Genomic DNA, 6,698 nt, shown 5'->3' with positions numbered 1-6,698 from the left:
CCCGCCCGCCAGCACGCGCCGCCGCCGCCGCCGCCCCGCGCCCCCGCCCACACGCGCCCCTGCAGCCCACCTACCCCCGCAGGGCGCGCCCGCTCACCCGCAGCGCGCCGCCCTCCCCTGGCTCTCAGGTCCGGGTCCCCGCGCCGCTGGAAGCGGATCAGGGGCAAGAGGGAACAGGGCGCCGGCAGGGGGCGCCGCGCGGGAGCGCCAGCGAGCGTCCCCGGGCCCGCCTCCGCGACGCCCCCGCCGAGCCGCCGGGAGGGGCCGCGGGCTGAGGGCCCGGACCCGCGGCGAGACGCCGGCTGGCTGCCTGCCTGCCAGCGCCGGGCGGCGAGACCCGAAAGCTGTCGTGGTGACTCGCGTGCTCCTTCAGCGCCAACTCTTACCTTTCTCCTGCCCCGCAGCAGTGCCGCGCTCAGTGAAGTTTCTGACACCCAAAAACACAGAGAACTCAATTTGCAGGGTCTTGGGCCCGCTGAAAAAGAAAGAAGTCAATCAGTGGCAGGTGGAGGCTGGTGTTTCAGCCCACGGGGACCTGCTGCCAGGAGCGGGGAGGCGCTGCCTACCTGACAGCCCCCAGGCCACCTCAGTCTCTCCGATCCTCAGTCTGTCCATCTGCAAGGTAGGCATGAGGGTTTCAACCGCTCATTCCACCCTCAAGAGGATCTAGGCAATGAGTGCCAGAGCTCTTGGCACTTTACTGTGCCCCTCCTCTACTTAATATTTTCCTGCCACCAATCTCAAGAGGGAAAGAGGGTGTAACAACCCTCCAAACCTCGGTGTTCTCGTCTGTAAAAGGAAACAAGCTCAGTAGCAACCTGATAAACTTCTTGTAAGTACTAATGGGGAGAATGCACTTCACACGTTGCTAACAGCCTGGCACACGGTTTGCTTATCACATAATGTGCCCTCTACAATACAGTTTAAATTAGCTTTACTGGGGTATATTTGCGTGTGTTTTGAGCGTACAATTTTGTCACATGTGTACACTCATGAAACCATCACCACCAAGGTAATGAACACACCCATCACCTCCCAAAATTTCTCGGTGTGCCTCTTTGTACTCACTCGCTGCATCGCTCGCCCCCACACACCCTCTCCAGGCAACCACTGATCTTCTTTCTATTACTGTACATTGGTTTGCATTTTCCGGAATTTTAAATAAATGGAATCATACAGTACAAACTCTCTTTTTTGTGTGGCTTCTTCCACTTGGCATAATCGTTTTGAGATTATTCAGTCGTTGCCTACCAAGAGTTCTTTTTTACTGCTTAGTAATATTCTTTACGGGGATACAGCACAATATGTTTATCCAATCACCTATTGATGACATTTGGATTATTTCCATTGTTTGCACGTTAGGAACAAAGCTGTTATGAGCGTTCGTGTGCAGGTCTTTGTATGGATATACATGCTTTCATTTCTCATGGGTATAAATATCTAGGAATGGAATAACTGGGTCCTGTTTTAGGTGTATATTTAACGTGTTAAGAAAGGGCCAAACTGCCTTCCAAAATGGTTGTGCCTTTCCATTCCTACCAGCAGCATATGAATTTCAGTTGCTCTGCATCCTCACCAACATTTGGAGTGATCAGTCTTTTGAATTTTAGCCATTTGAATAGGTTTGTAGTGTTATCTCATTGTGGGTTTGTCTTCTATTTCACTGGTGACTAAAGATGTTAAACATCTTTTCATGAACTTGTCATCAGTAAATCCTCCTGGCAAAGTGTCTCTTCAAGTCTTTATCCTATTTTAAAAACTGGTGGGTTTTTTCCTTGTTATTGAGTTTTAAGAGCTGTTTATATATCCTGGCTGGGCCCAGTGACGCATGCCTGCTGTCCCAGCTACTCTGGACGCTGAGCAGGAAGAATTGCTTAAGCCTGGGATTTCAGGTCCAGCATGGGCAACACAGAAGACTCCAATTCTAAAATTAAAAAAAAAAAATTGTAGAGTTGTTTATATATTGTGGATACAAATCTTCTATCAGATATGTGATTGGCAAATATGGTTTCCCAGTATAGGCTTATCTTCTTATTCTTTTTACTCTCTTAACAGTGTTTTTCCAAAAGCAGAGGTCCTTCAGCCAGGTCCCCTGGTGCACACTTGTAGTCCCAGCTACTCAGGAGGCTGAGGCAGGAAGATCGCCTGAGGCCAGAAGTTGGAAGCGGGAGTGTGTTATAATTGGGCCTGTGAATAGCTGCTGTACTCAAGCCTGGGCAACATAGCCAGAACCTGTCTCTTAAAAAGAAAAAAAGGTACACCTTCTTAATTTTTCTGAAGTTGGATTTGTTATTTTTCTTCTATGGCTCGTGCTTTTGGTGTCATATCTACTAAGTTATTGCCCGACACAAGGCCCCAAACACTTTATCCTATGTTTTCTTCTAGAAATTTTATAGTTCTAGAGTTTACATTTAGGTTTAGAATCTATTTTGACTTGATTTTTGTATGTGGTATGAAATATAGTTTGAAGTTCTTTTGTTGTTTTGTTGCATAGATATATAGTTGTCCCCATACTTTTTGTTGAAAACACTATCCTGCCTCCACTGATTACCCTTGCATCTTTTCAAAAAATCATTTGCTCAAGTATGAAAGAATCTAGTTCTAAACTCTCCTTCTGTTTCATTGATATATTTGTCTGTCTTGCCGCTAATACCACACTGTCTGGATTACTCTCCCTTTGTGATAAATCTTGAAATCAGGCAGTTTCAGCCCTTGACTTAGCCCTTCTTTTTTAGTATTGATCTTGCTAGTCTAGGTTCCTTGCATTTCCATATGAATGTTAGAATCACCTTGTCAGGTTTCAACAAAAAGCCACTGAGATTTTGATAAAGATTGCATTGAATCTATTGGTCAGCTTGTGAAGAACTTATATCAAAACAAAATCAAATTTTACATTCCATGAACACTTTATTTCAGTCCTTTTTAATGTCTCAATTTAATGTAGTTTAATTTTATAGTTTTTAAGATATGGATCTTGTTCACCTTTCTGGAATTTATTCCTAAATATTTCATATTTTTGATGTTATTGAATACTATTTTTATATGGCAATTTCTGGTTATTCATTGGTATTATATAGAAATAGAATTAATTTTTGTATATTGATCATATGTCTTGAAACTTTGCTAAATTCATTTAATACCTTTAGTAGAGCTTTTTGTAGATTCCTTTAGATTTTCTACTGATGAACATACAATCTGCAAATACACAGTTTTTCTTCTTCCTCTCCAATCTGGATGTTGTTGTTTATTTTTTCCTTGCCTTTATGCACTGGCTAGAATCTCTAGTACAATGTTGAATAGAAGTGGTAACAGCAGACATCTTTGTTTAGTTCCTCATCTTAGGAGAAAACTTTCAATCTTTGGCTTTTAAATGTGATGTCAGCTATAGGCTTTTTCTAAATACCCCTTGTCATGTTGAGGAAGGAATTTTCTATGCCTATTTGGCTGAGGGTTTTTATCTATAATGGATGTTGAATTTTGTCAATGCTTTTTCTGCATATGTTGTTTCTTTTTAGTCTGTTAATATAATGGTTAATTTTCAAGTGTTAAACTAAACTCACATTCCTAGGATAATGTATTGACCATGATTGTTGGTTTTGGTTTGCTAATATTTTGTTGAGAGTTAATGCATCTGTGTTATGAAGTGTATTGGTCTGTAGTTTTCCTCTAATGCCTTTGTCTAGTCCTGGTATCACAGTAATGCTGGCCTCATAGAATAGAAAGTATTCCCTCCTGTTTGATTTTCTGGAAGAGTCTGTGTGAAATTCACATTACATGTTCCTTAACTGTTTAGTAGATTTGCCTAGTGAAATCAGCTGGGCCTGGAGTTTTCTTTGTGGGAAAGTTTTTGGGTTTTGGGTTTTGGTGGGTTTTTTTGTTTTTGCTTTTGTTTTTGTTTGTTTTGTTTTGTTTTTTAAGACAAAGTTTCCCTCTTGTTCCCCAGGCTAGAGTGCAATGACGCAATCTCGGCTCACTGCAACCTCCACCTCCAAGGTTCAAGGGATTCTCCTGCCTCAGCCTCCCATGTAGCTAGGATTACAGGCACCCGCTACCACACCTGGCTAATTTTTTGTATTTTTAGTAAAGACAGGGTTCCACCATGTTGGCCAGGCTGGTCTCAAACTGCTGATCTCAGGTGATCCACCCAACTCAGTCTCCCAAAGTGCTGGGATTACAGGCGTGAGCCAGTGCACCTGGGCTTGTTTTTTTGAAACAGGATTCTTGCTGTGTTGCCCAGGCTGGAGTACAGTGGTGCTATCACAGCTCACTGCAGCCTCAACCTCCCGGGCTCAAATGATCCTTCCATTTCAGCCTCCTGAATAGCTGGGACCACAGGCATGCACCACCATGCCTGGCTAAATTTTTCATTATTTATAGAGACGAGGTCTCACCATATTGCTCAAGCTGTTCTCAAACTCCTGGGCCCAAGCAGTCCTCCTGCCATAGCCTCCCAAAATGTTGTGATTACAGGCATGAGTCACTGTGTCCAGCTTGAGGTGACTACAAATTTATTGTCTTTAATATAGGGATTTTCAGGTTTAAATTTCTTATTGGTAGTTGTATCTATCAAGAAATTTGCCTATTTAATTTATATGGGCATAAAGTTGTTCATAGAATTCCTGTGTTATTCTTTTACTATCTATAAAATTTGTAGTGATGTCACCTCTCATTCCCGATATTGGTCATTTGTATCCTCTCTCTCTCTCTCTCTCTCTCTCAGTTAATCTGGCTAAAGTTTAATCAACTTCATTGATCTCAAAAAAGATCTCCACTGATTTTCTGTGTTCAATTTCCTTGATTTCTACTCTAATCTTTATTATTTTCTTCCTTCTATTTACTTTGAGTTTCATTTGCTTGTTTTCCTCTATTTTTTTTTTTTTTTTTCGAGTCAGAGTTTTTCTCTTTTGCCCAGGCTGGAGTGAAGTGGTGCGATCTTGGCTCACTGCAACCTCCATCCCCACAGCCCCCTCCCTGGGTTTAAGTGATTCTCCTGCCTCAGCCTCCCAAGTAGCTGGGATTACAAGCACCTGCCACCATACCTATCTAATTGTTGTATTTTTAGTAGAGACAGGGTTGGCTGGGCATGGTGTCTCACGCCTATAATCCAAGCACTTTGGAGGCCAAGGTGGGGGGGGGGGATCACCTGAGGTCAGGAGTTCAAGACCAGCCTGACCAACATGGTTAAACCCCATCTTAATAAATAAATAAATAAAAAGAGACAGGGTTTTGCCATGTTGGCCAGGCTGGTCTCAAACTCTTGACCTCAGGTGATCCACCCACCTCAGCCTCCCAAATTTCCCCTAATTTTTTAAGGTAATAGCTGAGGTCATTGATTTAAGACTTTTTCTTATTTCTAAAATAGATAACTACTGCTATAAATTTCTCTGTAAGTACTACTTTAGCTGCATCCCACAAGTTTTGATATATTGGATTTACATTTTAATTCAGTTAAAAATGTCTTTTAATTCCCCTTTCGCTTTCTCTTTGACTCGTGGGTTATTTAGAAGTATACAATCTGATTTTCAAATATTCAGGGATTTTCCCAATTACTTTCTGTTACCAATTTCCAATTTTAATGCATATAGTCAGAGAACAAGATTTATATGAATTGAATGTCTTCAGGTTTTTGAGACTTGTTTTATGGCCCAGATGATCTATCTTGGTAAATGTTCTGTATTTTGTTTGTTGTTTGGTTGGTTGGTTTTTGGTTTTTGGTTTTGTTTTAATTTCCAAGACAGAGTCTCTCTCTGTCAGTTAGGATGAAGTTCAGTGGTGCAATCTCGGCTCACTGAAACCTCTGCCTCACAGGTTCAAGTGATTCTCCCACCTCAGCCTCTGGAGCAGCTGGGATTACAGGCATGCTCCACCATGCCCATCTAATTTTTGTATTTTTAGTAGAGACAAGGTTTCACCATGTTGGCCAGGCTGGTCTCAAACTCCTGACCTCAAGTCAGGATCCACCCACCTCAGCCTCCCAAAGTGCTGGGATTACAGGTGTGAACCACCATGCCCAACTGTTCTGTGTGCATTTGTGAAGCGTGTGTTCTCTGCTGTCATTGGATGGAATGCTCTATAAATGTCAATTAGGTCAAGGTGATTAATAGTGATGTTCAAGTATCCCATATCCCTACTGATTTTCTTTGTACTTGTTCTATCGTTTATTGAGAAAACACATTTCTGAATATAATTGCAGAGTAGTCTATTTCTCCTTGCAGTTCTATCAGTTTTGCTTCCTTTTATTTGGAAGCTGTGTTATTAGGTACATTAATATTTAGGATTGTTATGTCTTCTTGATCAAATCACTTCTTTATCATTATGGCAATGACCTTTATCCTTCTAATAATTTTTGATCTGAAATCTACTTTGTCTAATATAGCATTACCATGGTATTTCTTTTTGCCTATTCTTTTAATTTTAACCTCTTTGTGTCTTTATATTTTAAATGGGTTTCTTAACAATCAATGGGATAATGAGACAACCGACAGAATGGAACAAAAATATTTGCTAACCATACATCTAACAAGGGGCTAATATCCTAAATATATGAGGAACTCAAACAAATAAATAATAAGGAAACAAGGAAACCTGTTAAAACATAGGCAAAGAATCTAAATAGACATTTCTCAAAAGAAGATATGCAAATGGCCAAGAAGTATATGAAAAAAAACCTCAATATCACTAATCATCAGGAAAATGCA

At 41.3% G+C, this 6,698-nt stretch overlaps 1 protein-coding gene and 1 long non-coding RNA gene across 2 annotated transcripts in view; one reads left to right on the top strand and one right to left on the bottom strand.

Annotated features, from left to right (window-relative positions):
• Window positions 1-788, bottom strand: part of LOC119473740 (sodium channel protein type 8 subunit alpha-like) — a 106,690-nt gene extending 105,902 nt beyond the window's left edge. The window contains exon 1 of the mRNA XM_037744662.1: window positions 387-788. The gene's annotated coding sequence lies outside the window, so the exon portion shown is untranslated. The remainder of the gene's footprint in view (window positions 1-386) is intronic.
• Window positions 789-2,103: 1,315 nt separating this feature from the next.
• Window positions 2,104-6,698, top strand: part of LOC108316141 — a 10,632-nt gene continuing 6,037 nt past the window's right edge. Inside the window, exon 1 of the long non-coding RNA XR_001830198.2 lies at window positions 2,104-2,255. This is a non-coding gene — a long non-coding RNA (uncharacterized LOC108316141). The remainder of the gene's footprint in view (window positions 2,256-6,698) is intronic.

This window comes from Cebus imitator, unplaced genomic scaffold (genome assembly GCF_001604975.1).
Source record: "Cebus imitator isolate Cc_AM_T3 unplaced genomic scaffold, Cebus_imitator-1.0 Scaffold181, whole genome shotgun sequence".
Taxonomy (NCBI): domain Eukaryota; kingdom Metazoa; phylum Chordata; class Mammalia; order Primates; family Cebidae; genus Cebus; species Cebus imitator.
The sequence above is the reverse complement of the archived record's forward strand: the minus strand, read 5'-3'. Positions and strand labels throughout refer to the sequence as shown.